Here is a 22,632-nt window from a genome sequence, read left to right on the forward strand (position 1 = left end):
AACATATACACATTCCCTGTGATTGCGCAAACCAAGTCAAGTAGGACCACACGAATGCGTGTGGCAGCACATGTAAAATCCGAATCTATGAGTATACTGTTACGCGGGCTTGCACGTAATTCATCGAGCAGGCAAGAAAGCGAGACGAACGGTGCACTATTCTTGGATTGCATTGCGACAGCGTTCCGATAGGAGTATTCGTCGCGTACCCTGTAATGCCTCATTGGCTGCGCTTGATTACGCTGCAACATTCAGTTGACATGGCATATTGCTAAGTGTAGCTGATGTGCAAGGCTATTTAAAATGTATTCTGCAACGTGTCCATAATGTGGCACTTTAGAATAGGCATTCTAGCCCAACGACACGTTCCTTCAAGTGACGTTCCTGCATCCACGAAGAACCCGAGCAGAGAGGTGGCCTTACGGTATTTCACTGGCGACGCTTAATTTTCTATACATTGCATGCGCCGCTCGCTTTTAATGTTGCACCTCGCGCTCCGGAAGCAGAGCGAGTTGCCCCAGGAAAGAACTGTGTATGTGTGTCTGATTCGGGAACCGTCGTGTAATACTTTCTTGTGCTCTGTTTGGTTTCACTCTACAGTTGCTGCTATATAATTATGTGCCTCAGCCCAGCCCATGCCGTCGACCAACCTCGCGGAAAATGAACGTATGTATCATTCAAAGGGGCCATATTACGCAGCCGCCCTACTTTCTCGCAGTTTTCTTGGAAGGGGTTAGCCACAAGATATTTTTGCCTTAGATAACTTCTATTATCTCTCACTCTCTCTTCTTTGAGTTCTCAGAGTCTTCTTGCAAACCTTCACGTTAACGGGCGCAAGTGCCATGTCTTAGAATAATGGAAGAATTAAACATGATTGAGGCGGGGAGTACTTGGGGTGAGCCCGTAATTATTGCACGGTGAAATACGACGTCGTACGTAAATGAAACGGCGCGGTTGCTTTGAGGAGTGCGCCTCTTTTTTTTTTTCTTTAGCTGTGCTTAGACAGTGTCATTCTTTTTACGCGTGCTATACAGCTTTTATTGCACAATGAACACGAACTTCTATTATTTACCGCGGGTGCATATTGGACGCTTATCTGCCTAGATAAACTTTTTTTATTGTTTATTATTACGTTTTGTATTTAAATACACAGCATGTTAATGTGTTGGTGGTCTATTCCTGCGCCTTATATTGGGAACGCCTTGTACCCTCTCCTTCTTAACCGCGTATCACTATATCTTTTCGTTGACAGTGCCCAGTTTTCCAAGCACGTTAACACTGCGGAAATCGAGTATATTCGCGCACAAGAATGCTGGCCTATGAAAATCTATCCTGCGTAAGTACGTAAACTGGAGAAAATTCCATAAAAGAAAAAGGAATTGAGGGAGGTGGCATATAAATAAAGAAAACACGCAGGCATTAGCATTCAAGTACGAGGTACATTCTTACGAAGATCTGGCCGCGGCCGGTTTCATAACCAGCCTCTGTGCTTCAGCGTGTCAGGGCTCAGGTGTACGCGCGATGGCAGGCAAGCTTGGCCCGCATGCTTGAGCCGACAACGCGCTTGCCGTGCCACTCTAAAACTCTTGAGCTCGCCCTGGTGCACCATTCAGAGAGGACTGCCGGTTGCCGCTGCGCTCGCTCCGAGTAGCTCCCGCACGCGAGCAAATACACATGCCAGCAAGCGCGCATTGTATTGCGGAAGAGAGCAAGTGAGCCGCATTTCAACAAAGTGCCAGCAGGGCGGATCCACCTCGTCCTCCTCCTTAACCGCACGCGTTTCGCGTTCGCAGCCACTGAATCATTAGCGCGCATGCGTTCCCGCGGTGGCTGGTGGGCCTGTTCAATTAAGAGCAGATGGCAACACGTTACGCAGGCGTCATAGAACAGTAACAATCGACGCAGTCGACGTCTGCCGATGGTGAGGGCCGAGCCGTCAGCGGTGGCCGGTTGCTGCCGCCTGGCATGCACTGGCGCTCACTACTGCCGCATTCATTAGGTTAATTACGGTCCAGAAAGCTCAACGGGAGTCCGCGCGGGCTTTTCAGGGGCCGCTTAGGGAGGTGAAAGCAGGTTGTAGCGATTGTGACCACCGCTGAAGCGCGCTCCATTCGGGCACGTTTTTGGAGCGAGTTTTCCAGTCAGCACGCACCCGGCCTGCCGAGACTCAGCCTTCCTTCTCTGCTGTCTCTCGTGACGTGGCTCACGCGCCTGGTCTTTTTCGCTTCGTACAGCATAATGACGTAGAGCGGGCGTACCAGTGGAGGGGGGAGGGGTGCGGTGTTAATTCCGATTTGTAACACGTTTTCCCACAATAGAGAGCCTTCATACGCGCACACGGCCAAGCGTTGCGCGTATGAAGGCTCCCCATTTCGCAAGCGCTGACAGCGCCGCCAGGAATCTGTGACCATTTCGCATTGGTTTACCGTAATCATGGTTGCTGCAGGCTGTTCCAGCTGTGATTGCCTAGAACTTCTAGAGGAATGGCTTTAGGAAAGTGTTAACTTAAATGCAAATATTTTTATCAACGAGGAGGGAAACAGAGGGGCTAGGGTTTTGTTAATCCCAACCATATAAAGCCAGGATGCAATGAAATGTCGGACAGAATATGTGTAATTAGCTGTGGTAGAAATTGAAATGCCGAAGATAATGAGGAAAAGGGGAAATGAAACTAGACGAAAAGATAACTTGCTCTTGTGCCGACCGAATCCACAACCTTGGCATTGCGCGTGCGATGCACTACTAATTGTGCTACAGCGATGGCTATCAATCAATCTACTAATTTGAGTATTCATGTGTACTAGATCAAGCCCTGGGAGTGTTAGCTAGCGCCACTCAGAGCCATGGCGGGCGGATGTGGAACACTCTCTTTTTGCCCCGTGTTTTTACCCCTATGCTTTCGTTGGCTTAATTGTTTGTAGGCTTTACATGGTCATGAATATCTTTAGCAGCACCTTCTAAGGATCGATATCTCGAAAGTCATGCAAGTCTTGGGATTTATGCTAAGCAGATATGATTTCACCATAGCAGGGCTTCAATTTGCCACGTGCAACACGTGCCCTAGAGGGAATATTTAAAAAAGGACAGTTACTGAATATTTTTTATTAGCAACCTGGACATTGAGATTTCTCATGCAGGTACTTTCCTCCTCTTCCATGGAATAACAATACTCAGTCAGCGAATTCAACGACAACAACGACAGGCAACCAATAAGCAACAAATATAAGGATGGCCTGTTCTGTCCGTGCCCTCAGATCGGCGGAGACAGAAGAGGTGGCAATTGCCTTTGCTGCAGCAGCCAGATTTAGCACCATAATCAGCGACTCGACGACCGCCGTATCCAACTTTTCACGTGGAATCATGGACCCAACCACTCTACGAACACTACACCCCCTACTCTCCATCAAACAACAAGATAGTGAAGAACGCGACCCAATAGAATTTATATGGGCCCCGGCTCATGCAGGGAACCCGGGGAACGAGGCGGCCCAACAATGTGTTAGAGGACTCGTCAACGGAGCGGTGGGTCCCGTCTGTGACCCTGTGGACCTGGTGAGCGAGCCATTGAGCACATACCACAACATTGCAAAACACTACCACCTCGTAAGGTGGACAAACCCCCTACCTCTTCCCAAACTCACCAAGGGACAAGAAGTCACCTGGCGCCGACTCCAAACGCACTCCTTTCCCAACCCACAAATATACACAAACTTTTACCCTGACTTGATAAACCCACACTGCACAGTATGTGGGTCCATCACCCCTTTAGATCATATGCTCTGGTACTGCAGGGATGATGACCCTGCAGTGCACAGACGCTGTTCAGCGCCGTCAGCAACTACCGCATCTACAATAGCACCACAAGACAACACACAGACACTGCGCGGCGCAGCAGCAGCAGCGAGCGAATTGACCTTCATGCTACGTCTCGCTTCAACGCGAACTAAGCGTCGAAAGCAGGGCGCATACGAAGCTACCAGCACTCGGCGCACTTTGTTCAAATCGCAGATCACTTTGAAGATGAGGCCCGCGCGTACCGCGCATTTTGTCCACATCACAGGTCGCTTTGAAGATATGGGTGCTCACGCAGCATACGCAGAAGCCGCCGGTAGTGGCACGCTATAAGTATCAGTTTGACCTTGGCTGAGCTTCAAGCTCAAATTTACGGAACCAGGCGTTTTCTGGGTTTGTGCCTGGAGTAGCAGAGCTATCGCTGTTAAAGTAGCGACAGACGCTGAGCGCGCTGCACTGTTGGCAGAAGAAAAGCGGTTGGGGGCGGCGGCACCACAGGCAGCAAAAGACGCCATATGGTAGCCTATTTGTCCTTACATCTCGAAAACGGGACAGCCTGCAATTTTTTTAAAGGTCCGCTTGGATGTTAGCACCTTCGTGTAAGCGGAGAAAGAAAACGTCTCTTCACGTGATCTTCATCGTTAAAGCCGTTTTTATGGCGCTAGCCCCTAGCGACATTATGTTTCTTAAGGAGCACACCGGAAGTCGGCCTCAGGCAACTGGAAGGTGAGGTGTCTCCGAAACCATGAGAATAATAAAAACCCATCTATAAGGAGGTAATGGTTCAAGTTAAGAGTGGTATAGGATATATATGATATAGGAGCATAAGTTTAGTTAAAGAAAGAGCCAATTACCCGTCAGATCTTTCCCACCATGGTGATAACTGTCATCATCAGTAATTGCTTGAGCGTCGTCGTCTTCTTCCACAGCAGGCTTTGGCGCCCCTCGGCGCAACCGCGCGTAGCGCGCTCGTGCCACTGCTCACATGTTCGTCGTCGTCTTCTCCTTCCACAGCTGGCTCCGTTGTCACTCATCATTCCAGTTGACAGTTGACAAGAACGTTATTGAAAGGTCCTGAGGTAAAAAATTTAGGGGGAGCCAAGGCACCCCAATCAAGGTGGTGGCTCCGCCGATGACGGAACCGGGAGGTGGTGGCTCTCGGCGACGTCGCAGGTCCTCTGCACGGCCTGTCGTTGATGCTTAAAGTCCGCGCTTTGAAGTAGGGCGTCCCACTTGGACTTGTGAAGATCAGAGCCCGCATTGAACGGGCACAGCCAGAGCATATGATCGAAAGAGCAGTACTCGTGCCCACATTTGGAGCACGATTGCGGGAAGTTGGAATCTATCCGATTGAGCGCTCTGGGGGTGAGGTATGATCTCGTCTGTAAGAGCCTGAACGTGACAGACTGAGCCCTGTTTAATTTTGGGTGAGGGGGAGGGAATTTCTTCCTGCTCAGTCTGTAGTAGGGATGTGCTCTCGCTAAAGGTGGTAAGAGGCTCTTTAGGAGAGCAATCCTGTGAGAGAGCTGGACCGTTAGCCGGGGCGCGGTTCGTGAATTCACGCGCTAGGCAGTGGGCTTGCTCGTTGGGGTTGCAACTCGCTTGATTAGCTACTCCGTCAACGTGGGCGGAGAACCAGACGATGTGGTGACCTCCTGTCTCGTTGCCCGCAGTACTTTGGAGAGATTTCTTTACTAGGCTAGCCGTGTGCTTAGATACTAGGGCTGACGAGAAGGCCCTCACTACCGTGCGCGAGTCGGAGAAAACAGTCGTTGGGCCTTTGGCAGCGTTAAGGGCCAAAGCTATCGCGGTTTCTTCTGCCTCGTTTGCGTGCTTAGTGCATACGGACGCAGCGCTAATCAGTCGTTCGGCGCGCGTATACGACCGAGATTGCATACCTGTTTTCGCTGCCGTATTTGGCCGCGTCAACGAAGAGTTCATCTGCCCCGTATGAATAAGTTTTTTGAAAGATGGCTTTAGCCCCTGCGATTCTTCGGCCCTCGTTATATACCGGATGAATGTTTCTCGGTACGGGATCGACCGTTATGACTTCCATGGCATCTTTGGACAGGGTGTATCATGTCGAGCGGCGGTTGTATGAATCATATACCTGCTTCGTGAATGATTTTATTACCCGGCTTAGTTAAGGAAAGCCTGGAGATCTGTGCAGTGAGATGTGCCTCAATCAATTCGTCGACAGTATTGTGAAGACCGAGCTCCAATAGTTTCTCCGTGCTAGCACATTGTTTCAGCGCAGAATTTTTCTTCTCTTCTGTCGTCGTAATGGAGGCGCCGTGTTTTGCGGAGGTATGAGCCATTGCTTAACGGGGAATACGAGTCATTCATTGTTCGTGTCCTAACGGGCGCTCCGCCAGCGTATTAGGACACGTGCGCCGCCAGTTGCTCCTCCAGGTGTGGTAGGAGAAGGACGTCCGTTTACTTAAGGTCAAGGGGCTAGCGCCAATAAAGACCCTCAAAGGGAACATTAAGGTCGCCTAATGTTTTATTGACGTGACCTCAGAAATGATATAACTTTGCGTGGTATATAGATCGACATATTATGCTGCATTCTGGATTATCGTTTCAATTCACGGTATTCGAATAGAAGTACAGGTGTGCTTGTTTGTTCTAAACCGAATTAGTGACATTCTTCCCAAAACTGACTGCGATAATGTGCTTAAGCCATTTTCATACCAGAATGAATATCCGCAATGAATGTGGTACGTACTCGCTTCTGAGGTAATTTTAAAGATGTGTTAAAATCAATGTATACCCAACTGCGTATTCTGGGACAGAAGTGGTTCATGCGAGTGATGCCTCTATACTATGGTCACCCTGTTCGCGGTCCCTTGTTCCGCAGCAGCCTCTGGAGCGGTCGTGTTCTTGCCTGCAAATGAAGTGCTGACGTCGAGGAGGTCGGGTTTACTAAGATGAGAATCGATCGTCCTTTGTGGGAGCGATGAGATAACAAGAACAGAAAATGAATGGTTTCTCGACGATGCGTGGTGTTCTGCATATATAGCGCAGGCCTGAGTCAGGCAGGCACTGCTTGTTTTGGGTGGATGCCTGTAAGCAACGTTTGCGCTTTAAATGAATACAGGGCGAGTGCACGTGTCGGCTTGCTACAGCAATTCAAGGTTGAACTCAATATTTTACAAACTTGCAGACGCTGTCAGATTTAGTCTTTGTAAGGTAAGCCTTGTAAGGTCTTGCTGTTGAAGAGGCAAAGCCGCTCAATACGGAATCGAATACCAAGCTAAGGCTTCAGTAAATTGCGCATCGAGTAAGCGAACGGATTCTGGCCCCATTTGTGTGCGAGAATTCATGTGTTGTTACGAGCGGGACTTGTGCGCGCAATTAATGCAACAAGCCCAGTGCGCGGAAACTTTATTACCGGTGTGGGATAATTATTCACCAGCAGGTCTGGTATTCTCAAGGCTCTGATACGTTCACAACATTGCCTCGTAATATCTGCCGAGTGTTGTGATCGTCCTCGTAGTTTTGTATTACCTAGTAATCAGTAATGTAGTTAGTGTGAGCTCAAGCGCGTTGCTTTTTAATATAGGTAATACGGTAATTTATTTCAGCTGCTGTATTAGGAAATTGCGGCATCTACTGCTTTTTGCCGGAAGTAAACGTTTACTGCGTGCCCAGGTGTTTCTCCTGTATAAGGTAACACCAGCACAAACCTTTCATGAAGTTTCTGATGAAATGTTTTTGTGTAATCTAATTTGACACTTCTAATTTTATACATAGCGTTTCAGATTATACTGTAATGAGTACGAGTTTTATTGCTCATTTGTTGAGTAAATCACATTTACCGCACAAGAAAGCTTTACTTTCGTAATATATAGCATGTGCAAGGCAGCGGATTGTCGTATACTACCGATTGAGCTAGATGAGCCTTTGTACAAAAGTACGGTAGCACTAACCTTTGAAACCTTATGCGACACCAATACGTGGAGCCAAGAAGTTAGGGTGAAACGTTAGAGTGTTACACCGTATTATCATTAGAGACTTCTAACAATTCGCTATTCCTTGCGAGGTTTATCTGCTCACGATGTATCTGTCCTTAATGTGTGGGCGCTACGTCTGTTGCGTCGGTCGCGCAGAGTGTGCTACGACCGTAATCGACATCAGGGTAAGACTGCTAAAAAAATTCGTCGGCCCCTTCCCCTACCAGAAAAAGGGGGTGAGCGAAGTTTGTCCTGGGTGCACCTTTTGCTTGACGCTTGTTTCTTGTAATTTGACCGTGACCAAGGGAAGGTCAGGTGACCTGCTCGGCGTTGGCGGAGTGGCGCAGCTTCAGCGGCTCGCACCGCACTATCGCCCCGTCGACGATGCGCCCTTTCACAGGCGATCTCCCGTCAGCACTCGGCGAGAACTGCCTGTTGATCGGGGATATTCGCAATGCATAGCCGTCCTATCGGTTTTCCGAGACTGAACTGAACGGAAACGGCGCAGCGCACGCGATATCCTTTCCTGTCCTTTCCCTCCCCGGTGGAAGCGAAACGGCTCTGATTTGCTGCCCACGTGGCGTGAGCGTACGCCTACGCAGCTGGCACCGTGTCTGATGACTCACGCTCCGGCGCCGGCGAGCCGCAGCTGTAGCCGGCGTTTTCGCGTTACATCGCCGGCGCCGACTAGCATATACAAGCTTCGCTTGAAACATTCGTCCGCCCTTCCACACCGTCAAGATGGTTAACCAGCGAAGCTGAAAAGGTGCGGCCCTGGTGTCTAGCAACTGGTTAATCCCGAGGGTTCATCAAAGTATTCCTCAATTATGAGGTTACACACACGTCCGGCTGCGACGGAGAAAATGAGGTCACTGACGGTATGCCCGCAGTCCACTGTTGTCACTTGCGTTCGATGTCTCGAGTTGGCTCGGTGCCATTGCCGCTTGCGATTCTTCGAAATTAATTTGCTTGCAAATTAAATCTGTCCGTTGCGTAAGACAATGAATGGCTCACACCCCCTTAAGCAATGGCTCATACTTCAGTAAGCGCGGCCTCCCCATTACGACGACAGAAGAGAAGTGAAATTCTACGCTGGAATGAGTAGTGGCTACGTAGCCAGCTGTGCAAGCAGACGACAACGATGAACGCAGGAGCAGTGGCACGAGCGCGCGCAGGGCACGAGCATGAGCCAACAAGCCAGCTGAGGAAGAACACGACGACGTTTGAGCCATTGCTGATGATGATAGTTTTCTGTGGACAGGCGATTTTGCTCAGCCATTTAAAGCTTCGCTTTAAAATGTGATGTTCACGAAGGTTACGCGCAAGCGTATGGACGCCGCGAATGTGCACCGCGGCGTCGAAGTACCAAAGGAAAGGGTGCGAACGACGTCGTGGACGCTACATTGATCTCGGTGGCGCGACGCCTTCTGGTGGTGGCGCTGGTGTAACGTCGGCAACCGCTTCGCTGCCCATCCCTTTGACAGGGTGCAATGGAGGCGGAATTTTTCTTTCGTTCGTGCTGCGGTCTTGCTTGCCATATCAGTGACCTTCAGAATGTGCGCCAACGTAAAAGGAAAACAGTGTTCAACTGCTTACAATCACACACCACACACACACACACACACACACGCGCACACGTATGGTACAACGGATGCATACGTATTGGTTCAGATTGAAATGGGTACATGAAGTCATCTGCACCACGCGCCTCTGCGGAAGGCGTGGTGGTGGTAAAAACGTCTTCTTCACTATACAAAGGTACAACCTCCCCTCTTGGCAGTGACCATTTGGAAGGAAGGGAAAGGGAACGAGATTCTAAGCAGTAGGTATGATTAAAAGTACATGAGCAACTGTGCTTCTTGGAGGTAGTTCCTGAGTGAGTCAAAGGGGCATTTTCTGTGCTCTGGTTCCCGCTTGGCCATATCTGTTGCAAATTAACCGGCCGTAACGATAGGGAAACCTTATGGAGGCTTTTTCCTGAAAGCCTCGTTAGCCCTGCGCAATGTCACACGAGCTTAGAAGGTGTCTGCAGGTGCTCCGCTGCTGCATCTTAGCATCTTAAACAGCACTGTGTAATAGTTTGCCTCACAGTTGCGCTACAGTTAATTTGTGGAAGTTCACTTGAAACGAACCCGTAATAGAGTTTTCTACAAAAATTGGTAGAGGGAACTCTGGAGCTGCTATCGTTGTGCTGTCATGGGAATGATAATTACGGGAATTGGTCTAATATTCGTGGTTGTGGTTTCAAACGTTGTTGAGGTGTGATGTGATTGATGTCATTTCTTACGCTTTATCGGAAGGCAATTAGTGTCTGCCCGCATGCGCAATTGCGATTCGTCGCAGTTCTAACGCAATATTTTATTACAAATGATAAATTGGAAAAGTCACCAAGCCGTTTGAAACCCTTCTCTGTCCATCGTTCTCACACAGGATGAGTTGCCAAACTAGCAGCTTCCGTAGACACAGGCTCCAGAGTCATCTCAACTAAGTTCTGCAAGAAACCCATGCGTGGCTGCAGGCGTCAAGCGCGCTGAAGTATGGCAGTGCTCTGCCGTCAGTCGCCTTTTCTCTCGCGCACCGCTCTTCACGCAGAGCGAAGAAAGCAGCCAGGCGGCTTGCTGGAGAGAAAGGGAAGAGGCTGTACCAAGGAGGCTCTACACACTTGCCAGAACAGCGCGCACCTCGGCTGATTTGCGCGCGCTATCTCCTAAGGAACGCAGAACGCCCAGAAAAATTACTGGAGGCTAGCGTTGAGATAATTCAAACAGAACGAAACAAACGACGTGTCGGTGTCGAGAGAGAATCACCTTTCGTGCGAGGGATACGGCGCGAGCACGCGTGCGTGAGCACTCGTTCTTTGCAAGACTGCCGCAACTTAGCGAAAAGGTAACTCTGAAGAGATGTAGTTTAAAGATCAGATAGAACCCACAGCACGCGGCGGATGAGGGAAAGTTAAATTTGCTTACACGCCCCCTCCTTAGCCTTCGCAGCTCTGCAGTCACTTTCATCAAGGAGGTGGAGGCTCGCCGCCGAGCTCCATGCTCACGTGAATAGTCTAGAATAAGTCTACCACCCGAGGCTTTTATTTAGGAACGCGGCGGCGGAGAGCTGCAAAGGTGAATTCTTTCGCGGGCGAAAGCTCCCATCACAGCGTTTGCAGCATGAACGTTGACGAGTTGAGCCGCGCTCCCGTCCTACGATATTTGTGCTCGAGCCGACGCTTGGACCGTGGGACGCACTATGGAGCAGCGCATGTGATAGCGCGTATTTTCTAACCGCAGTTGGCGGTGGTGGCTTTCAATTACGGCGGTCTCTTTCGATACGCGGAAACCGGAGCGATACCGGTTCGTTCTAACGGTTGCGAGAATGCCCATAAAATTGCATCTGGAATCACATGGTCGCCTAAGCTCCAACGAGGCTAGAAGGGCTCGTTCTTTCGGCGAAGCTACAACGTTTTGGGAGGAGGGGTAGTAGGTAGGGGACACATCTGCCCGTCGGACCCGGTGGTCGTCCATAGCATGATATCGTCCGCGTAAAGTGCGTGGCGCAGGACCGGGATTGCGTCCAGCTTAGGGGGGTAGTGAGCTCATTGCGAGGTTGAAGAGAAATGGTGAGGAGAACGGCTCCCTGAGGGGTGCCGCGGTCACCGAGTTTGATCATCTGGGAAGTGAGGCAGCCCACCGATAGCTCAACCGTTCTGTCGGAGAGAAAGGTACTAATATAATTGTATGTGCGCTCTCCAAGTTGTAGCGCGGCTGGACTGCTGACAATGGAGGAGTGCTTCACGTTGTCGAAGGCTTTGTGAAGGTCGAGTCCCAATAGAGCTTTGGTGTTTTTGCCACTTGTCTGGTTTGATGAGGTCATGGTGCAGCTGGATGAGGGCATCCTGGGTAGAGAGATGCGCACTGAAGCCCAGGATCATGGGGGAAGTAGGTTGTGCTCTTCTGCGTAGTTTTCAAGGCGACTGAGCACAACGTGTTCCATCAACTTACCCAGGCACGAGGTAAGGGAGATGGGTCGGAGGTTGCAGAGCTCGAGTTTCTTGCCCGGTTTCGGAATGAAGGTGACCTTGGCGTGCTTCCACTCTGCAGGTATTTGGCCGGATCTCCAGCATTTATTCTTGTATTTGGTGATAGCCCCCACTGATTTCGAGTCGAGGTTGCGCAGCATTTTGTTGGTCACTCCATCTGGACCTAGTGCCGATGTTGTGCGCAGCCTATGGAGTGCCGCGCAAACCTCGGTCTCTGAAAAATCAGCATCGAGTTGGGGGTTAGGGTTTCCCCGGTATTCTGGTAGCGCCGTTCTGGTGTTAATACTGCCATTTAAATTGGCTTGGGAATTGATATAAATATTGGCGAGTTCGTCAAGCAACTCCTCGGCCGAGCCCCGGTATTGGTGAATGATGCGTTCCAGACGTTTTCGGGTCTCGGATTTGGTGCTGTTAGGGTCGAGGAGATGACGTAATAGATGCCACGTTTTTTTGGCGCCCATTTGACTATTCAGACTGCTACATGTTTGTTCCCACTCCTGACGCTCAAGCGTGGTGCCATGAGTTTCAATGTCGCGTTCTAACTTCGCGATTCGTCGTCGGAGTTTCTTATTGTGGCGTTGCCGCCTCCACTTTCGCATGAGGCCTTCTCGTGCCTCCCACATGTGTAGGAGACGAGAATCTGTGGACGCTAGATTCTCCACACTCATTTCCTGCGTTGCGGTTGCGACGTCACTCTTTAGGATCTTAATCCATTCTCCGAGGTCAAGAATTGTGTCGTGGGCTGTTTCCCCCCGATACTGGCGGAAGTGATCCTATTTGGTTATGCGTACCGCCGTGCGGGTACGTTTGTTAGGTGAGGTGAACACTGTTGTGACTAGGATGTTATGGTCACTGCCTACCGTTAATCCAATATTTTCCCACTTGGCTCCCATCACATTTCTGCCCAGGGTAAGATCAGGGGATGTGTTCTTACATACGCTGTTTCCGACCCTTGTCGGAGGTTGCTGTGGATTGTTGAGGATAGTAAACCTTGTATCTTTAATGATTCCCCATAGTCTGGTCCCTTTAGGGTCCGACTTGGGGTAACACCAGTCGGGATCTTTGGCATTAAAATCCGCGGTGACGAGTAGTTGAACGTCTTTGGCCATGCAAGATGCTTTCTTTAATATGGGAGATAAGTTGGCTCCCTTGTCTCTGGGTCAGCTGTAAATGTTAATGATGAAGAGAGCCATGTCCCCTCGTTTTTCGGGCAGGATTTCGACGAGAGTGTGCTGAATGCTGGCACATTCAATTTCATGCTGCACAGCTGTCATTTTACGATGGCTACAAAGAATATAACCAGCTGGCAGCCTTTTCACCCCCCTGCACGGCCATCTTGGTGCATCGCCTTTCGGGTGAAACTGCGACAATATTTTATTTTTCTAATCCTTTCATTGCGGTCTGACAAGTACCAACGGTATTTCTGCACTCACACCTCGTGCACAATCGAAGTTCAACGCTTGTCACGCCTGTGCCGTGGAATACCGTGCCTAGCAGCACATAGCATTTCCTAGCAAAACTTAGTCAAGCCTAATAAAACTTGGAAGAAGCTTGGTAGATCACCAGATCCTCCGCAGCAGCAGTCGTTTTTGCACGTAGGGCGTTAATTAGGCCTATATCCCACATTCATCTAAGGCTAGAACAAGGAGATTGAAAAAAAAATCTTTTTTCAACCTCCTTGGGTTAGAACAAGGAGGTTGAAAAAAAAATTCAACCTCCTTGGGTTAGAAGACCGTCTGAAGAGCTCTATAGGAACCTTGCGCTGAAGCTCTTCAGAGTATACTGCAGTGCCAGAACACACAGCCTAACGAGTGATGGAAGCACAACTGGAGAGACGCTGTATACATTCGCCGTGACACTTTCGATCACTTATCACGAGGCAAGACTGTCCGAGTTGTGAAAACGTCAAATGTGCGCATGCTTTGCATATGACTGCACATTTTTGCGATCGATATCAGAAGCGTGAAGAATCATGAGCTTGATTTCATCGAAGCGGCAGGGCATAACACTCAGACGTAACTTGCAGACGTAACTCAGACATAACTTTGCCACCGTGGGCAAAGCAGCGCTTACAGATGCTGCCGGCGTCACGCCAAGCTGCAGCTCGGCGAGCGCAGCAGATGCACAGCAAATTGCGTTTCCGATCATTCCTAATGCGATGCGATCGCGTTCACATGCAATGCGAAAGTCGACTTACTCGTCCCAATCCACCCCTGCCTGGCGCATTAATGTGACGTGCTTCCCTAGCGCATTAGCCCCGTTTACATGGATGTGATTTGCTAGTAAGTTGATGTGATGCGATGCGATGCCAGTTGACGCATTCATGTAAACGCGACTTCTAGCGGCCGGTGTCGGTGACGCTGGAGTGAAAAATGGAATCGTCGTAGCGCCCTCTGAACAGGGCAATGTGCCCATAGCTGAACGCTAAATCTTCTATCGGTTTCACTGCTTCGCCTTCAGGCAAAATTGCCAATTTTACGAACTTCCCGCACAACGCTCACCCTCTCCCTCGCGCTGAGATGAGATCACGTGACCCCCCACACTTGGCGCGTGGGTCGCGCATGCGCCGTCGATACATGAACAGCATGGCAATGGTGACTTCGATGACTAAAGCTATAGAGGTTACAAGGTTCCGCAATGCGCACCAATTCCTAGTCAGAACTATGTAGGCTCCCTATAGTCACAACCAAGGTCGTCGTACAACCTCGACATCCGACATCATGCCATATTGTTTGAATACATAGTAGTATCAAACGCATAGATTTAAGCATTAGTTGCCTTGTATTGAGATACTAGCTTAAAGATTATAAAGGAATGTAAAATAGCTTTACTGTGATATTTTATGTTACATTTGACTATATAGCTGCTTGTATGCCCTTTTGAAATTCGCAGATAAACCAGAACGACCAAAGTGGCTTTTCAAGAAAGTGAATGTTAGCAGTGCCAGCTTACGCTTTGCTCCATTGATGATAACGCTAGATTTTGGGTGATTCGGCTCCGAAATCGGGCAATAATTCGCAGCCATAGGGTTTCTCACTACATTACCTAAAGGGAAATCTGCAGCTGCTGCGCTGTGGTATGCATGGGAATGCCGGTAGATTGTGACTTCGGATTGGCATCGTTCTCGGAGAGCCAGGACACATTGAAAACGCGCCTGGGTAGCACCGTTCCGTCTGTCACAATGACTCATGTCCTGCTGCAACAGCACGTAAAAAGCGGTTTTAGCTTTATTATTACACAAAAATATATTTTGTTTAATTTTGTGGACTTATTATTGCATCTACAAATATATGAAACGTAAAAAGTATCAGCTGGCCGCTAAATTTGGAGGACAGACGACAAGATTCTATACTCACCGACAACTTTCTTGGCAATGAAGGGAAAGCTGAAGCTACGGAGGCAAAGAGCGCACAAGTGAGAGCGCTTCTGAAAAGAGTCCCGCGTTTTAATCCACGTCGGTTTAGGCTGGGGAAGGGAAAACATAACCAGCTTATTAGCAACACGTAATTAAAACAGAGCACACCAATGAGTGTAAAAGTTTAATTATTTAGCGGCCTTCCCCTTCCGTGTCTGCGCAAACGCGAAACCGTCGCACATAAAAGCTGCGTCGATTCAGCGTCTCTTACGAGCAACCAAAAGCACTGTCAAATGCTGCCCGAATACTTGGCGCGATAACACATGTGCAGCATCCACGCGCCGATTAGCTCCAAGAACAACCTACAGGGGCGCTGCGAGAACCGCTCGCGTGACGTCAGGGCACGGACTCGCGGCTGTCGTCTGCTGCCGTTCGGGCGCTGTCCGGACGTCTTCGGCAGTGTTTCCGTTTGTCCGCTGTCATTACCTGTGTTTGTATCCTTATGACAGTCATCTCAAATACATTTTTACGACGTCTTAATTCGCGCAAACTTATTCAAAGAGCTTATTTCCTAGACGACAATTTATTTCTCAAGGGCAACGTTGCAGTGCCGGCCGATCGAAAGAGCTCAGACCAGCCCATTGCGTGTTTTTCATGCGCGGATCTAGACTTTCCAGATTGAGGGACTAATAAAAAAGCACAAATAGCACGTGACTAATAAAAGCATAAACGCATAAACATAGCACATAAGAATCTAGTTACGATACCATACCTGCAGTGGTGCATCGAGCATATCACTTTGTGTGCTACATATGACTGCTACATTTACCTTGATTTTAACCCCTTAAAACGTGTTTGCTTATGACGAGTAGCTGATGGTAAAATATTCTATTTTTAGTTTTTTCCCAGAAACGCTCGGCAGTAACACGAAGACCTCACACTGCAGTTTAAATTCAACCAGCACCACTTGCTTCTTTAACTTCTTCTTAAAATGCCGTTCTTCACCGGTAGATTTAAGTGGCGGCAATTTGCAGTAAGGCGAATTGAGGCTTACAGCTATTTGCAGAATACGCAAAGGAATGTATCAATATTTATTCACGGTACTGTGCTACACGTTAAACTCGTGCAATTTACTGCTGCTTGTTTCTTGAGGAACAGATATCACGAATCTGTTTGCGTACTGACAGAGGCTGCTCGGCCCAAATTTTTTAGTGAAATATGCCTTTTAGACCGTATAGCTGCAGCTAGAAAGAAGCCGAAGCCTCATTCATTAGCAGTATGGGGCTTATTGAATATATCATTATTCCCCTGTGGAGGTCAAAAATCAAGTGAATTCATTTGAGGCTTGTGGTGTCTTCTCTATGAGGCGGGTATGTGAGGCTCTCTTTTACGAACTCACAAAGCGAAGAGTTCTCAGTTTGTGTAGTTAAACAATGTAGGATCGAGACATGGCGAGGCAGAAGGCGTTTGAGTTTTCCTCTTCAGCGCGGCCTAAGCTGCGCTGTATAGCCTCGAGTATACCTTAGGCATTGCAAATAGCGCTTAAAGAACTGCTTCATGGTTTCAATTCGAAGTTGTAGTGAACTGATGGGTTTCGCGAATAATGAGTGCCTCGCCATAACGACAGTCGGTAGATTTAGTTGCGTAAGGGCTGTGCCTTGATGCTGATAAAGGCAACTGAGGGTAACTATGAAACATTTTCTCGCTTGCAATTGATAGGCTGTCGATCTTAACCACGAAACTCTTCTTTCAGGTGATTTCTGTTATGGTATTCGTGAAGTATATACATACTATACGTGACGCGTCATCGTGTTATTAGCCTTGAGCAATGCGTTTTCTGGGTGCCTGTTTCAGAGAACGGTGAAAGTATTAGCAAACGTTTTCATGCAAAATGCGCGCCTAACTCTTCCTTTTACGCATTAATAAAGTAGCGATATTTGACTAGAACAACTCACCATAGTAATAAGAATCATCATAAAAGATTTGCTGTGCAGTTTCCTTCTAACACGCATTTATAATATTGACATCAAATACCAATACCAAGATTTTTCTTCCTTGTAAAATGCAATGTCTCTCATAGCTAAGCACTAAGGGAATGTTAAGTGTGTTGCAGAGCATCATACACAATTTTGTGTGTTGAAATTGTAGGCATTCTTTTTCCGCAAATTTTATGGACAGACACTGCGCATATACGCATTGCAGAACCAGTAGACCCCTTCAATGCTACATAGCTTGCGATATCCACGCCGCAAATTTTCATAACTCGCGGTTTTGAAGAAAAACTGCCTTTCGGGCATGACAGCAAATAGAAGCCGATATATCCTTCAATAAGTACTGCTCGAGCCACCAATACCCTAATCATGCACGAAGGGAACGAGCGCGCGCAGCAGCCGAGCGAGTGCCGTCCTGGCCGTGACGTCACTCGTAGAGGGCGCCACTCGAACTTTTTGCCGCTAATAGCTTCATACCTCGCTTTGGAACAACTTGTCATCTGTTCTTTCTATTCTTCGCTTGATTCTGCGTTGTACGTGAGTAAACTTTATTGTTAAATGTAATATGGGTGAATGAAATCATTTTATGTAGATTTTATATAAAAGGGACCCTGAAACGATTTTGACGATTTTGTTCGAACACACTGAGTCGTTGGAGTAGGTCCTTCTGATCATTAATTGATGCATCTAGGCGCTCCACGTAAAGTGTGTAATTTATTATAAGGTTTTAAAAAGGTACATTGCTATCGATCGCAGCACGCCAATCGGCTGAGTTTTCAGCCGCCCCTGTCCAAGTGACGCGATTTGACTATATCACGTCAGTAGGACGAGCTATCCGATTGGCTGCCCAGGGCGCATCATCGCATCATCGTTTTGCGGCCGTCACTTCACGCCGAAGGATTACTACCATAATAGAGTTTAGCGTGTCCGGTATTCGGGTAAGCGCAAGTGTGCTGGGCGTTTTACGACGAGACGTTTTACGTGATGAATGGAGGCACAAACGTGAACTGTTTGCACGGTGCCAGCCACCTGGCGGCACAAAGCTCAACCAAACACATAGTTAACATAGCAGTAACTTAATTTTTTTCTACTTTGCTGCTGGCTCAAATTTTCTACAGGAGCGTAATCTTGAACACGTTGTCTTTTTATATGTTTAAAATGTTTAACACTTGGTTACAACAATATTAGCTCTGTATTTGGCTGGTTAAGTTCTGCGCCACCAGAGGGCTAGACCGTGCATGCCGATCAGGCCGCTCACGCACGTTTACGAAGCTTCTTCATCACAGCGGTATGGAGGGGCTTTAGTTTACGCCTCTGGCTATCCGTCAAAACACTCAGCTCGCCTATGGTTACCGGAATACAGAACACGCTCGGCGCTGCGACAGAACGCTAGCAACGCACGCTGCTTGATCACTCTCGTTGGGGATCAACGGCGAGGCGGCTAGCGAAGAGGTTGGAGAGCCTTCGCGCACTGGCTCCAAGACAACCGGAAGTAGAGACCTCACAACATGACGTCGAGCCAGCGAAGGCGGAGCTTAGCCCCGGTCACTCGTCGAACGAGTTGAGGTGGAAATGCATGGCTAGGGAGGAGGCGTAACTTGTAATCGCCCGTAGCTCTATCAATATTGAGACGCTTCACTTAAATTGTGACGCGAATGTTTTACTGGAGCTGTACCCTACGCGTCTACAAAATTTGTCCTTACCGTTTCAGGGACCCTTTAAGAACGCATTATTTGTGTAGCCATATCCACGTTTTAGATGAAGCCTCATACAACACCAGCCAACAGAAGCCTCGCGGACACATATCCCGTCATTCCCATGATGGCACAGCGCCCGTTAACAAACTCCCATAGACGGTGGCGCCAGATTACCCTCTAGGTGGTATAATGAGAAACTCTATGTTGACAGCACTGTCGCCGCGTTAGTGTGAATGTATGGGCGGCGGCACTTCGCTGTCAGTGATATGGGCTAAATTTTCTGGTAATGAAACGTGCAGACTGCAGCGAACTGATGATATATTGCCCTTCAGTGCCACATTTTTGCACGAAACAAACTAATATTTCCTACTACGCGGGAAAGAAGCGCGAAACGCAGTTCCTGTTTCTGTATATCCATGGCGCTTTTTGTTCGTGTTCGGCTTCCGTTCACACTATTCCGTTGGAGCCGCTGTTGTGAAACTCAACTTTCTGCTATTCTTGAATCAGTTATAAAAACGCCTGTATTACTCTAAAATAAAGTTAAAACAGCTAGTTATTCTGACTGTACTTCACTGCTTCTCCACATACATACTTCCTTTTACTTTTTTCAGGGTTATCTGTGAAATACAAGATAGTTGGGTTACCTAACGTACGCCACTATAAGTGACAACGCAGTGGCAGGATCGCCGTTTTACTTTAAACACGTCCCTGCTTTCTTTTTTGTTTTAACAGCGAAGCTGTTCAACCTGGGCATTTGGCGTCAGGTGTAGCGCCGAAATGTGGGCCGATTCTGGTAGTAGTAGTAGTAGTGCAGAAAGGATCAAAGCGCAATGGCACATACCCCTGTGAACTAGCGAAGCTGTTTAAGCTCGAGGATGGTCCGTCGAGTGTACACCGGTAAACATCCGCCTGGCGACGACGGCACCTTGCGTCAACTAGCCACGCTTTGTCCCAGCTCGGCAGACCACGCCGAGCCTCGCCACAGCTGCGTGAACCGTGCGTCAACGCGCGCACCGCATCGCTTCGCCTTAGCTTTGCTGAGCCATGACGTCACCGCGCAGTGCGGAGTGGTTGCCGTGGCTGCGCATTGTCGGAGCTGAGCCGTGACTAAAGTGGCTAGAATAGGGGAAGTGTGATTACCGCCCGGCGGCTCCTATGGCAAGCGCCGTCGCCGCCTTGTGATGCATCCGCCAGGGTGCGCTCGCACTCGTTTATACGAGTGCGAGCGCACCCTGGCGCTCGCACTGAATATATATAAAATGATATAAAAATGATATATAAAATGAATGACGAGCAAATAACAGAGATCGCAAACAACATAGAGAAGAAAATTGAGGCTTTTCCTACAGCAGTCTGGGAATATAAGGAACTGGTGGAGGTTATGCAGCATGAAATAAGGCGTACACGGCAATACAATTGTTGGATTGGAAAGAGGAAACCACGTAAGTGGTGGAACAAGGAAATTAAACAAGCTATAGAAGAGCGTAAAGAGGCATCTAGGGTTCATCGAGAAGCCAAAAAGTTGGGATTACAAGAAGAAGAGGTGCTCCTTAGATGGAATACGTACCGAGAAAAGAAAAGGGTTGCGAGTGAGCTCGTGCAAGAGAAAATTAAATGCGCAAGTGAACGTTGGGTGCATAACATTCACAAAAGAGACAAAGGCGCCCCAAAAAGATTCTGGAACCATATAAAAGCACTCGGAGCTCCAACTAGAAACTCGCAAACGGCTATAAGGGATGAAGACGGTAACATCTATGAAGGCGATGATGCGCTGCGGTACATCACAGACGTTATCAGGCATAACTTCGGTACGAGAAAAAGCGTAGTTCAGACAACAGATCCAGCAACAACAGAGAGGCCTGAGAGATCAAAATTCAGCATAGAAAGCTTTTATTGGAAAAAGGCAGCAGAAAATGTCCCTAACAACACGGCAGCAGGACCCGATGAAATCCCAATACAGCTAATCAAAAACCTCGATCCAAAAAGCAAGGCACTGCTGACTAATGCCATAGAGCAAGTGATTAGAACAAAGAATATTCCCGTTGGATGGCGTGAAAGCAAGATGAATCTTATCTACAAAGGCAAAGGAGATAAGGATAAGACGAGCTCGTACAGGCCAGTTACAGTAACGTCGGTGATATATAGAATGGCAATGCAAGCCATAAAATTAGAACTGTCGAAGTGGGTGGAAGAAAACGGTGTATTGGGGGAACTACAGAATGGGTTCAGGCCAGGCAGACGCTTAGAAGACAATATGTTTGTACTAACTCAGTGCATAGAGATTTCAGTAGCTCAGAAAAGACCTTTATGGATAGCATTTCTAGATATTAAAGGAGCTTATGACAACGTAGACAGGGAATTGTTGTGGGATATTCTTCAATACGAAGGCATAGATGACGATTTCGTGGAGCTGCTGAGGGAGATATATCGAGACAACCAAGTACAAGTGGCATGGGAAGGCCGAAAAGGAAATGAAATGGTGGGAATTCACCAAGGATTGAAGCAAGGATGCCCTCTGTCACCATTGTTGTTCACGCTTTACGTCAAGGGCATAGAAAGACGACTGGAAAACAGCGAATTAGGTTTTGATTTATCCTACATGCGTAATGGACAAATGGTGCAACAGAAGATCCCTGGACTGATGTACGCAGACGACATTGTGCTACTAGCGGACAATAAAAAAGATTTACAGATACTTGCGAATATCTGTGGGAACGCAGCGACAAATCTAGGCCTTAAGTTTAGCACAGAGAAATCAGGGATTATGATCTTTAATGAGCACACGAGTAACTTCGTGGTGTCAATTCAACAGCAAGTAATACCCATAGTGAAGCAATATAAGTACCTCGGCGTACACATAAACGAAGGAAAGAATTACTCAAGCAACCACCAAGATAATCTGAAAATAAAGGGGAAGCGGAATGCAGCATTAATGAAACACAGAGCACTGTGGGGCCACAATAAGTATGAGGTGGTGCGTGGAATCTGGAAAGGAGTAATGGTGCCAGCGCTAACATTCGCAAATGCCATTATATGCTTAAAATCGGATATATTGGCGGGTTTGGAAGTTAACCAAAGATCAGTAGGCCGGTTGGCTTTGGGAGCACACGGTAATACGACAAATGAGGCAGTGCATGGAGACATGGGTTGGGCCTCTTTTGAAGTCAGAGAAGCACAAAGCAAAATTAGTTTTGAAGAAAGGCTCAGGAACATGGATGAAAATAAATGGGCGGCTAAAGTGCACAAGTATCTCTACATGAAAAGCGTGGACACAGAATGGAGGAAGAGGTCAAGGAAGTTGGCAACCAAGTACAGGATAATCGAAACTGTAAATAGACAACCAGGGGTCATCAGAAAGAAAGTGAGAGAAATAGAGACCGTGAATTGGATGCAAAGAATGGAAACGAAAAGGACAATGGAGATTTACAAGAATGAGAAGAAAGAAATTAGAAGGGAAAATCTGTACGATAACACAAAGGGCAGTGCCTTGCTATTTGAGGCTCGAGCCGGTTGCCTAAGGACGAAAACATATCGGAACAAATATTCGGAATTAGATGAGACATGTGTATGCTGCAGTAAAGATCCAGAGACCACTCAGCACATCCTAATGGAATGCGACGGGATCCACCCAGCGAGAACCGTAGGTAACGTGCAACTCCCAGAAGCGCTTGGGTTTAAAGTGGAAGGAAACATGAACAGATCAGCCGTAGAGATCAGCAAGAGACGATTAGAGTACTGGTGGAAAAAAAGTAGGGAAAAGATGGATGCGACCTGATCTCTTAAAATCATAGGCAGCGGTACAAGGTAAATT

This window comes from Dermacentor silvarum, chromosome 6 (assembly GCF_013339745.2).
Source record: "Dermacentor silvarum isolate Dsil-2018 chromosome 6, BIME_Dsil_1.4, whole genome shotgun sequence".
Classification (NCBI taxonomy): domain Eukaryota; kingdom Metazoa; phylum Arthropoda; class Arachnida; order Ixodida; family Ixodidae; genus Dermacentor; species Dermacentor silvarum.